Source organism: Triticum urartu, chromosome 2A (genome assembly GCF_056163025.1).
Source record: "Triticum urartu cultivar PI428250 chromosome 2A, HENAU_Tu73, whole genome shotgun sequence".
NCBI lineage: Eukaryota > Viridiplantae > Streptophyta > Magnoliopsida > Poales > Poaceae > Triticum > Triticum urartu.
In genome coordinates, this window is record NC_141874.1 from 718,278,114 (window position 1) to 718,290,620 (window position 12,507).

Here is a 12,507-nt window from a genome sequence, read left to right on the forward strand (position 1 = left end):
CTTCACACTCCTCCGGCTCTCCGGCGTTGCTCGGCGTCAAGGCCGAGCCCGCGACAGAGACGCCGCTCGGACGGCGCACTCGCAGCGCCGGCATCGTCATCCACGAGGGCGGCCGGCGCGCCTCCTCGTCGGCTCCTCCTCCGCGCTTCGTCAAGCCCAAGACGGAGCCGGGGCTCGCTCCGGTGAAGACGGAGCCGGGCCTCCTCCCCGCGGTGAAGACGGAGCACGGCGGCGACGTAAGCTCGATGACGATGCGGCCCTGGAATGGGCGCGCGCGGACTCCCTGAAGATGGCGAGGGAGCGCCAGTGCGCCGCCCTACAGCGCTTCGCGCAGCGCCGCTGGGGCCGCGACGAAGGAGGCATCATCGTCATCGAGGACAGCGACGACGACGATGCGCCGCCGCCACCAGCCCGCGTTGGCGACGCCGGTCAGGGGTCCACCAGGGACGGCCGTGTCAAGGAGGAGAAGCCGGACAACGGCGGCGACGATGGCGGCGACGACGGCGACTACTCAGCATTCAGCCAATTTCTTTTTTAGATTAGTTATCTATTTTGCTATGTAATGAAAATCCGCGAACATGAAATACAACTAGGGTCAAATTAAATCTTTTCCATCTACCCAAAATGGCCTTCAGAAAAGTTCATCAATTTTGGAATGGGTGAAAACTTCTCCCAAAAATGATGCACACATTTCTAGGACATTTATGGATTTTGGAGTTAATTCATAAGTATTTGAATTTGTACAATTAAATTCTATAAATACTTTTAAATGTCCAAATAATCTTGAAAGCATTTGAGGGCTATGGGAAATAATTTCCCAAGTGCCATAAATATTTTGAGCATTTTACAAAGTGGTTTGGCATTTTTGCTAAATCAAAACCAATTGCAGAAAATAGAAAACATAAAGAAATAGAAAGAGAAGGGAGAGAAAGTTACCTGGACCTACCTACTGTGCAGCCCACCTGGCCTGGCCCTGTGCCGGCCCAGCCCACCTCCACCTCCCCTGCCGTCTTCCTCCCTAGGCCAGTAGGCAGAGCGTGTGCTCACCGCGCGCGCACACGCGCCCGAGCCACCTCCTGCCTGGCTGCCTGCGTCCCCGACGCCCTGGACGCCTCCATGCGTCGCCACGCACCCCCGGACCTCTGCACCTCTCCCCTCTCTCGCTGGACCTTCCCCCTCCTCTGCATCTTCACGCGGCGCCACCGAACGCTGCCGTCGCCGCCGCTTGCTGCTGCCGCGGCCACCGCTTCCCCCTCGACCCCTCGTCGTGCCTGCGAGCCCTGTCTCGACGTCCCCGACCCCCTCGACGGGCCACAAGGCCCCGGACGCGCTGCAATGCCGCCACCGATGCTTTTCCCCTCCTCGGCCACCGGAGATTGACCTCGCCGCCCCGCTCAGCTCCGGCCTTCCCCGAGCTCGCCGTCTGCACCGTTGCAACCGCCGTAAGCCTCTCCCTCGAAGCCCCCTCTCTGTTGTCCCGTTTTCATGCCGTAGCTCCTATTTCACTGACGACCAAAGCCCGCCACCGCCATGGACGTTGAGCCACACGCTCCCGAGCTTCGCTTGCTTGCGCTAGTGGCACAGACGTGCTCCCGGTGACCCCACGACGCCGTCTATGCCCTTGGTTGAGCTCCCCGTGCTCCGCCACGCCGCGCCCATGCAAACCCGTAGCTGCGCCGCCGCCAAAGCTCGTCGCCGGCGAGATTCCGGCCGCCCCGCGACCCCCTGTCTGACCCATTGGATGCGCCCGAGCAAGGGCTTCTCCCCGATGCTTTCTGCACGACAAACCGCGGCCCCTAGCGCTTTCCCGACGCACGTTCGCCGCGGCAAATGGTCGCCGGCGGCTGAACGCCGGCGGGTCGACGTGGCAACGTCGTTAACTGCTAATGACGGGGCTAACTAACCCCCTCTCTCACTGACTACTGGGCCCCACGCCCTTAACTAACACCAGTTTAATTTCTGTTTAGTTTTATTTAATCACAGTGGCCCCACGCGTCGGCGTTGACCTCGCTGACGTGGCCATTGACTGGCCCCACCTGTCTGTGACCTAGGCAACACTTGGTCACTGACTAGTGGACCCCACTGGTCAGATTTGACCCGGACCAGCCCTGTTGACTTGATGGCATCATCTTGACGTCAGGCTGACGCAGTAAATACTTTCTGGAATTTTGAAATAAATGAGAAATGATTTATTATTTTCAGAAAATGCCCAAAACTTCTAAAAATCATATTAAATCAACCGTAGCCCAGAATGAAATAAATTATATATGAAAAATGATCAGAAAAATATGAAGAATCTGTTTATGGCATTCTCATGCATGTTTGAACAACTTACAGCCACTGTATATGACAATTTCAATTAATGGTATTTGGAATGCCTCATGTGGAGTTAAAATTTGAATCTAGTGTTCAAACCAACTCCATTTGAATCGTTGCTAGCTGCATTAGCTCAAATCAACAGCATATTGCCATGTCATGAGCATGCATCATATTGTTGCATTGCATTGATTGTGTTTCCTTCTTTATTGCCGGAAGTTGTCCCCTCTCGATAGACGTGGTTTCGACGATGAGTTCGATGACACCGATGAAGAGCTATACTATCTTCAGAAGTGCCAGGCAAGCAAAACCCCCTTGTTCCTTCTGATACAATCCCACTCTCTTGCTCTTGCTCTCTTTTACTGCATTAGGACAACAATGATTCAACTGTTACATGCTGCGATAGTTGAACTCCTTTCCTTTGCATGACCTGTCATTGCCACAGTAAATAGATGAAACTCACTAGCATGAGTAGGAGTTGTTTGAGCCCTAATGTGCCTACTCATTCATGTTTGCTTGTCATGCTGCTATTGCTTAGAGTTGTGTCAGGTCTGATTCATCGGGGATGAATTGGAAAGTTGTGAACATGTCCTACCGTGTGTGAGCTAAGTGTGTGAACACGATTTGGTAAAGGTAGCGGTGAGAGGCCATGTAGGAGTACATGGTGGGTTGTCTCATTGAAACCGTTCTCAGAAACTGAGTTCTGTGTTTGTGATCCATGAAACAACTACTACCACACATTGGGCCCTGAAATATGACCCCGCTCGACTTACTGACCCTCTCGTCCTCTGTCCAGGAGTTGCAACTAGTTTCTGGTGTTTATAGGGTATGTGTTGGCGGCCGTGCCACTACACCACAACCCTTGATTGGGGGCAATTAACTGCCGGCAGAAATATTATAGCAAAGGCAAATCATCTGCCGGGAATTGTTCTACTGCCGGTAAAAGTACTTAATGGCAAACAAACTGCCGGCAGATGTCCAGCAACTAGGGCACTTACACTGTCGGGAACAATGCTTCACTTCTTAGGATAGAGTATGTGCCGTTACAAATGAAACAGGGCACTGTATCTGCCGGGGATTATCATGGGCCGGACCAAACGAATATTGGCCCATACGAGTGATGGCACGTAAGAGCGTGCGAGAAGCAAAATTCTCGGTCCAAAAGGATAAAATCCCCAAACTCCATCTCAGATCGAAATCGACTGGCCCATCCACCTCCTCCAAGACCTAGCCGCCTCCTTGACCACCCTCCTCCGCCGCCGCCACCACCGCCGCCCACCCTTCGCGGCTGCCGAGCGCCCTCCACCACATCCCTGTGCCAGATCCATCCCAGACCATGCCGCCGACCACCGTCCACCACACCCCAGCGCCAACTCCCTCACCGACCACGACGCCGAGCACCCTCCGCTGCCCTGACCACGATTCGCCACACACCAGCAACCGCAAGCAGCCAAGCCTCCTCCATGCGTTCTCCCCTGGAATCACCCCCACCAGCTCTGCCGCTTCCAGAAGCTCCTCCCTCGAGCAGCGCCGCCGCTTCCAGGAGCCCCTGCCCGACCAACGTTGATGTTCCAGAAGCTCCTTACCCAAGCAGCGCCTCCTTCTCTAGGAGCCTCAGCGCTACCTCGTCGTCCTCTCCCCCAAGCAGATGCCTGTCCTGCGTTCTTTCCCCTGAGTAGGTCTCGGCTACCTCCGCAGCCCAACCAATGAGATTTCTCCGTGTCTTGTGAGTTTGATTAGTCTCATCTCTGTGATTTGTGAGGTTTGGTTTGTGCATAGAACAACTGCTATAGTTTTGAAAATTTCTTGAATTGTTACTTTGTTAGATAGAAACTACTCCAAAATAGAGTTTAAAGAAATGAGATTCAGACATTAGACTCCAAATGAAGTGATGGTTTAATTGAATGATTAGGTAGAAAATACTCATTGGAGCAACAGTACCAGCTGATATGGTCGTGTTCTGAAAGTAGACCATAACCATACGTGTAGGCTTTTCATAATCCAATATGTTACCTGCAGCTGAGGATTTATGTGGAATACAGATTACTCTATACTTTTATGACCAACTCGTTATTGTTACTCACAGCCTTTTCGGTTCAGGCTAGAACAAGAAAGCCAAAGTGTCATGTTTTGCCCCTAAATTTCATTTTGCATAGTCAATAAATTAGAAATGGCTAGTACGGTAATACCTTTAATAACAGGAATGTGAATTTTGTAAGCTAGCTAGGCCATACATGCACTTCCATCTCTGTCATACAAGTTGGGCAAACTTTGTGTTTGGATATGTACCGCACTAATTGATATAGGTAATTATATTCTTGATGCTACACGAGGTTTGTCTCCTTTTATCGCCTGCTAATTGATGATTGGTGATTATAGTAGGGCATGGATGCTGATTTATTTATTTTTTGCTAAGAGTTTGTATCATGTGCCTTTCTGTTCTCATAGTGAAATGACAATGGTGCCAATATGGTATAAGAATTATGATGCTTTAAATGCTGATAGGGCCATTTACGTCCTCTGATTCGTTGCCCGAGCAGATCTACAACATCCTCTACTTCTTAACTGATGGTGACATTTCTTTGCTATTCCTACAATATAGATAAATGATATTCTACTATTAGTTTTCCATTTCCTGAAACGACACCTTTCAGTTCACTATTCTGCTGTGCTAGATTTCATTCCTTGTCGGTATTGTATTTCTTGTTGCTTGTAGCAGATACGACTGGTATGCATTTTGTTATTATTTTTTTCTTTAATAGAAGGCAAGCTGGGGACTGGTCCATTTGCAAAAGCAGCAATGCAACCACAAGCAAGCTGAGGAGGTAATATATATGTTTCTCTTGGCTATTGCTACGTGATACTATTTCTTTGTTGTTTGACTTTGGAAGGAACTAATTGATCCATTTCTGTTCAGATTAATTTCTGGTGTATACTAGTGTAGTATCAGTTATCAATATATCAACTGCTTATAAGATGCATTTTAATTTTTAAGATTTTGCACCCTATTTCTGCCGGATACTTCTTTCATGGCTACTGTACCAAAATATGTGCATAATACTTACATTGATGACACTTTCTAAATGCAACAGTATATACTTATGTTACAAATAAAAAATAATATATATATTTCTTTCGGAAGTACTATATAATTCTTTAATTGCCAAACAGTATACGTCATCTCAGTATCTCATTCAACACCGGCCAGTAAATAACTACTGATTTGAGTCATTACAGAAATCATGTTACAAACCACTAGCTACATAGTACAATGGTACAGATGAAAGGGCACAAATGCTCGCAGCCTTCAGTTTGCCAAGGCATTTCTGTTTTGTTAGCAGCCCAAATATTTAGTAAATACAGTGTGCTTCATTAACATCTCCTCTCCTCTCCTGCTTATGCAAACAGAATGGTCGTTCGGATGGCGAGTGTGTTTGCTTGCTCAATGTTGATTTACATATATTTTGATTATAGAAATCAAGTCATCATACAAAAACCAAAAAAATAAATCCCTTTCTTCTTGAAGATGCCGCCATCTTTCTTCTTCTATTCTGTTCTCTTTTCCTTGCTCCTCTCTTTATGATGCTTCATCTTATACTTTATGTCCTGTTCTCTTTTACTTTGTTCTGCTTGCTCCTTAACAAAAGCATGGAACCAGGAACTGAACAGTTACTTCCCATTAATAGAACCCAAAATATGTCCTTTTTTGCTGCGTTATGTGATTCATGTTAGTAGTGGGATTTGTTGCTTTTGCACAACACGCCACACGTTCAACATTTTGTGCTTGTCTTTGGATAGATATGCCAACTGCCTAGCTGAGAAGCCACTGACTATTACAAGTACATAGTTCTAGTAAGGGACAGTGAATTGTACATGTTCCTGTTTTGTCATATTTGCCCATGGAAGATTTTTGTATGCGCAGTGCAAATAATTCTTGTTTGATCAAATTATGTAATATTGCCTCTTGCTTGCTGTGATGATGAAGTGCTGCACATATGGAAGTTTTATTTAAAATCCAACATGTCCAAATTGTTAATGTGTCAGATTTAAAATCTGAAATAAGAGCTCCATTTTGAATTTTTGATCTGTTGCAGGTGCCTCAAAGATACACAAGTTGATCTACAGGCTGCCCTAAAGATTTGGGAGACCTACGACTAAGTTGGTGGAGTGAAATTGTAATAAGCCTTGTTTGTTGAACCTGGAGATATTGGCACGTTTTATGCTCATTTTGTTTTTTGTTTTGGCACATAAGTCACAAGTTTTACTCTCATTTTGATTGTGTTGCACATCCAGAAACATATGTTCTTTTCCTTTTTGTTGCACGTCCTTGTATATTGTTGTCTCATGAATGTATCAAAGGAAAATACATATTTTGTCTATTATGTTTATCGAATGAAGTTTAAGATTTTGGATGAGGCCTATATGTAATGTTGATTGAAGTTTATAAGTTGTATGATCTATCTTGATTGCTTAATCACGCAGTGGTAATACTAAATTATGTATATGTTGCTCAGAACGTTTGCTAGTGAAACATAACGTTATGGCATATAAACTACCGGGTGACCATATTTGTGCCGGCAGTTGAGCTGTCGGTAATTGTAGTTCCTATGCTAAAACCAGTCTGCCGGGAGAAAACAAACTGCCGGGAAATACATGGGTCGTGGTAGAGATACTGCCGGGAAAAATTTATCTGCCGGGAGAAGTTATCCCCGGCAGCCGTTCTTGTGGCAGTTCTATCTGCCGGGAGAACGGCTCTCCTGGCAGTTTGTCTGCCCTCTTAGTGACTTTCTCCCGGCAGATTATATGCCATTGCATTAGTGTTGTGGTGTAGCGCTGACCCTAGGGGTGGGCTATGTTGCGGTAGATACACCGTGGTCGGGTATGCCGGGCGCCCGTTTGGCATCTCGGGACCCTGTACACATCGTTTGGGGCCGTTGAGGACACCCCGGCCGGATTTCCTTGCGGATGGAACCCAAATAGGCCATAAACCTGGACTAGAGACTTGTGCGGTTAGTCAGTTCGTGGTATACACCCATGTTGGCTTTCGCTTGAAGTCTGCCGAGCACATGTCGTGTGTAGACGCTAAGTGGTGGAAACATGTGTGGCGAAGTATACTCCTGCAGGGTATAAAACTATTCGAATAGCCGCGTCCGCGGTAAAGGACTTCTGGGTTGCCTATAACAGTTCATAGACAAGTGAAAGTGGATACTCTAAAATGCACAAGATAAGCGTGAGTGCTATGGATGGCGTTCTCGTAGGGAGACGGGAGCGGATCCATAGTGGTGTATTGATATGGTGAATATGTGGACTCGTGTGCGCCACCTCAAAAGAGTTACTTGCAGTCGTAGTTTAAGATAGCCACCGAGTCAAAGCTGGCTTGCTACAGTTAAACTCCATCACCCCCCTTTGTTGATACCGATGCATATGTAGCTAGTTCTGATGTAAGTCTTGCTGAGTACTTTTGTACTCATGTTTGCTTAATTTATGTTTTGCAGAGAGACTTCAGTCTCGCTAGTAGTTTCGCGTGGACTTCGATGTTTAGCTTGATACCTCAGCTACGATCTTGTGCCCTCGGCAGGATCTGGTAGATAGTCAGGCTTCTTAGCCTTTTTCATTTGTAGATGTCTGTACTCAGACATGTTAAGCTTCCGCATGTGCTTTGATTTGTATGCTATGATTGTTGGGTCATGAGACCCATGTTTGTAATATCTCGCTCCTCGGAGCCTAATGAATAAATACTTGAGTCGTAGAGTTATGTTGTGATGCCATGTTGTATTTACACATATCGAGCATATTGTGTGTATGATTGAAATGCTTGGTATGTGTGGGATCCGACAATCTATTTGTTTATCCTTGGCAGCCTCTCTTATGGGGAAATGTAGTCTAGTGCTTCCATGAGCCATAGTAGTCCGCTACAGCCTGGTTCACCGGAGTCCTGCTAGCCCAGCACTACTGCTCAGGACACTTGACTGGCCGGCATGTGTTTCACTTCGTTCCTGTGTCTGTCCCTTCGGGGAAATGTCACGCGGTGACATCCGGAGTCCTGCCTAGCCTGCTACAGCCCGGGTTCCCGGAGTCCTGTTAGCCCAGTGCTACAGCCCGGATTCACACGCTGCTGACCGACATGCTCGATGTGATTCATGTATGCCTGTCCCCATAGGTTGGTGCCGCTTTGGGTTCACGACTAGCCATGTCGGCCCGAGTTTTTTTGTCATATGGATGCTAGCGACACTATCATATACGTGAGCCAAAAGGCACAAATGGTCCCGGGCCATGGTAAGGCGATACCCGTGGGAATACCGTGCGTGAGGCCGCAAAGTGATATGAGGTGTTACCGGCTAGATCGATGTGACTTGGAATCAAGGTCCTAACAAACTTACCGTCTATTCATCAACAGTCGCGGCAGTACGGCGAACACGAGACGTGAAAAAGAATAAATCTACACGTGCTTAGACCACCTAGTATGACTATTAGGACTAGAGCAAGCCAAAAAGCGCGCCGCCGTCACCCCCTCCTTATCGGCGACGGGAAAACCTTTGTTTTACACAGTAGAGAAGTCATTGTGCTAAGGCCTCACATGCTGAGGCGTTGAATAGAATGTAGATGATAGTTTACGGAAATAAGTATCGATAATACGTTTGTATCTCCATACTTATATTTCTTCTCTTATAAAACATCGAGTTGGCGATGATGGTACGCATGCCATCTTGCAATATAGACCGTCCGATCTTTATCTGACTGATGGAAATTAAACTAAAAAATACCCGCACCCCTCTCCACATTTGCAGACAAGGCCTTCCCTCATTCATCCTTATCTCCAACAACCTCATTGTTGAGCAATTAAGAAAGGAAGCCTCTGGAACAAACTGGCCTGGTGGCCGCTGCCGGTGTCATCAATCCCCATGCTTCCGCTCAGTCCGACCACCAATCACCACCAAGCCCCACTCCTCTTCACCTTATCTCCTATTTCTTGAGATATCATTAGTTTTTACACATGGGATTACTCCCGCATGGGTGAATCACAACGAGTGTTTTTATAAAAAATGCATCTTGATGTTCCATGCAATGCACGGATCTTGCTAGTACTCCTACAGAAGACTAAGTTGGTGATGATGGTGTGTCTACTATCCGTCGTTTGTGACCATTAGATCTACATCTAACGACTGTGAGGTAAGTTGTTGCCTTTTCTCACAAACATCCCACTTGTCTACCAATTTGTAGAAAAACCCATAATTAGTATCTTAAAACCAACCACATCCCTCCCTGACCTCACCAAAACAGCCCAATGAATATATTCTAATTGAAACATAATATATCTCTAGTGATATATGTATATCAAAATTAGAGTGTTTTGTATCAAGTTTGTGAATAAGCCTTATTCTAATTATGATTCGTTGCAACGCACATGAACATTGCTAGTATTTCCAACCATGCAAATTTTTTCCCTAGTATTCCATAGTTTCAAGTTTTCCATCAAGATATTAGTCACTCATGGTTGATATTTACTTTCAATCATGTACACATATGCACTATGTAACTAGCCTTGCTTATTGGGTTCCAAAGCTTAACTTTCACTCCTACTTACAATAAGTAGAGTATTTCACAAAAAGCTACCACTTTCAACCAGCCCTAGGAAGAATCTATTGTACAAAAAATAGCAAAAACATACCCAAAATTTCTTAATCCACGCAAAAACTACTACCTACCGATTAGGTTAGTTTAAACCCATTTATGACAGGGTTGGCCCACACGTCCCTGCTGATGAGGCAGCTCAAACCAACACATTTTGTTTGACCGTTGACACGAGGGACCCACATCTGACCTTCTGTCCTGTTATTCCCCCTCAAATCATTATTTTTCCTGAACATTACTTCAAAGCGTACTGATGTGTGTTCGTTGGTGGCGCCGGTGATGAGCGAGTTGGCCGCCGCTCCGCCGGACGGGCTGGACGCCGTGCTGGCCTCTGCACGGGTTGGCAGGCTGGCCCGAGCGTGACTCACGAGCGAGCAAGCCGCCGCGCTGGCCTTCGCTTAAGCCAGATGGATGGCCTTAGCGCGGCGTGCACGAACAAGCCGCTGCGCCGCCGTGCCAATCTAGCTAACAAACCTTACAGACAAGCAGATGGACGGAGCTATCTTGGCTAGCTAGCAGCCGCGAGCGTCGGACGGAGCTGGCATCCGGGCTGCCGCAAGACGGGCTCCGCACCGCCGGCGGTTTTGACCTCGCCTTCTGCCGGCGGCGGTAGTTGCGTCCCATGGCCGAGGATGACTAGGTGGATGGGCCGGAGGTAGGAGGTCACTCGGGGATTTTTGTGCAGACTGACATGTAGGTCCCACAAGTCATAACGCCTGGTCGAATAGAAGGCGTTGACTTAATGGGCGACATGGGCCCTGTTTGGATACTCTAAGTCAGATGTTAGATTCTAACCCTGAACTAACTCTAATCAAAGTGGTGTTTGGATGGTAGGGTTAGATTGACAACAAATGTATCCAAACAGGGCCATGGGTTGAAACGTGCCTATAACGGCACTTTGTAGAGTAGTCGTTTCTTGGTAGGGCTGGTTGGTAAGAGCATGTACAATGGTTGAGAAGGTAGTCTTATCTTAAGTCTGCCACATATGCATGTGGTAGTAGTTTCTTGGCATTATTAGTGCTTTCTTGCATTATTAGGGGTTTCTTGTAAGGCTACTCATAGTGGGGAGTATCATATGCTAGTAACATGCGTATGATACTAGTGTATGATACTACCTCCATAGTGCATAGTATCATAAACTAGTATCATAGATGATCATATTTATTGCCATGCATGACACAAAATAGCACATCATTTAACATGATACGGTATCTATCTATGTTACTATAACACTCTCTCTCTTCTTTATTTATGTGCCACATAAACTTGTTTGCTAGTCCCAAGTGCACGTTACCACTTATGTTACCCCCACTATGGCCAGCCTAAGGAACAATGTACTACTAGCGACAAAAGGCGATTCTAGGTTGCGTTGTACTCCAACGAGTACTACTACTGGTCGCGGGAGTGTATACCTCGTTTTGTGGGTTCGATCCCGGCCGAACGCAGGGCGGTCTTTTTTTTAAATAGTAACTTTGCTGCGAGCCAATATTTTACACGGGTAGTTTGAGTTTTGAAGTCAAACGGACGTGTGGCACCACAATCTGGGTGCACTGGATAGCCTAGCCACGTGAACGGGTTTTCCTTCCCAGCATCCCGTGGCTTGCGTGCTCGCCCTAGCCGCACCTCGCTTGTAGCTTCCTCATCAGCTAGTAGCATATTTAATCTAGCGCCTCCCAATTAAGCCCGAGGAGCCGGAAAAGCCTGGCGGGGCATTGGGAACTATGCAATATGGCTCTGTACGTAAAGTGCTCTACTACTACTCTGTAGCTTGTGGCGTTGCACGCATGGACTTCACTCCATTATTGGCTCTACTATAAAAGAAATTCCTCTTGACGTGTTTTTTTAAACGGAGGCAAAAGCTTTGCTTCATCTCATTCATAAAGAAGGAACTACTAACAAAGTTCGACGAGATCCATTACGCCTCCACAAATGGAAGCAGAAAACCTAGTCTCGCTGTATCAAATAACTCAAATGTTCTGCCCCCGTAGTAACCGTCGCTGATAAACAGGCTGCTAGTGTGTGCATGAGAGGAGCGGCTGAGTAGGCTAGCTACGTGAGAGGAGCGGCTAAATAGAGCACCGAGAGTACCCACTAGGCCACTACGCAGGTGTACTTTCCCTGCATTGATAGTACGTCGATGGTTCTAGAGAACAATAGTACCCTCCACTTCCAACTGTAGCTCCTTGGCCCTGAGATTGAAGAGTTCAAAACTGGTGCACTATACTAGAAGTACAGTACATAGCACTAGTAGTATCCTCGCACTACTAGTTGAGAAAGTAGTACTAGTACTGCTACAGTACGAGTACGTACTCCTCCGTCGCGTAATGTAAGACATTTTTTGACACTAGTTGGCGTGTACAAAAAATAGCAAAAACATACCCAAAATTTCTTAATCCACGCCAAAAACTACTAGCTTACTACGCTCTACAGTTGGAAGGGACGAGGCCCTGTGGTTACTACCCTCTTATCTCCTCCTCGCCAATTCCCCTCCTCCCGAAGAGAAGGCAGTTCATCGCTGCTCCCATGGATTCGCCAGGCGGTTCTCCTCCTTGTCGGGGC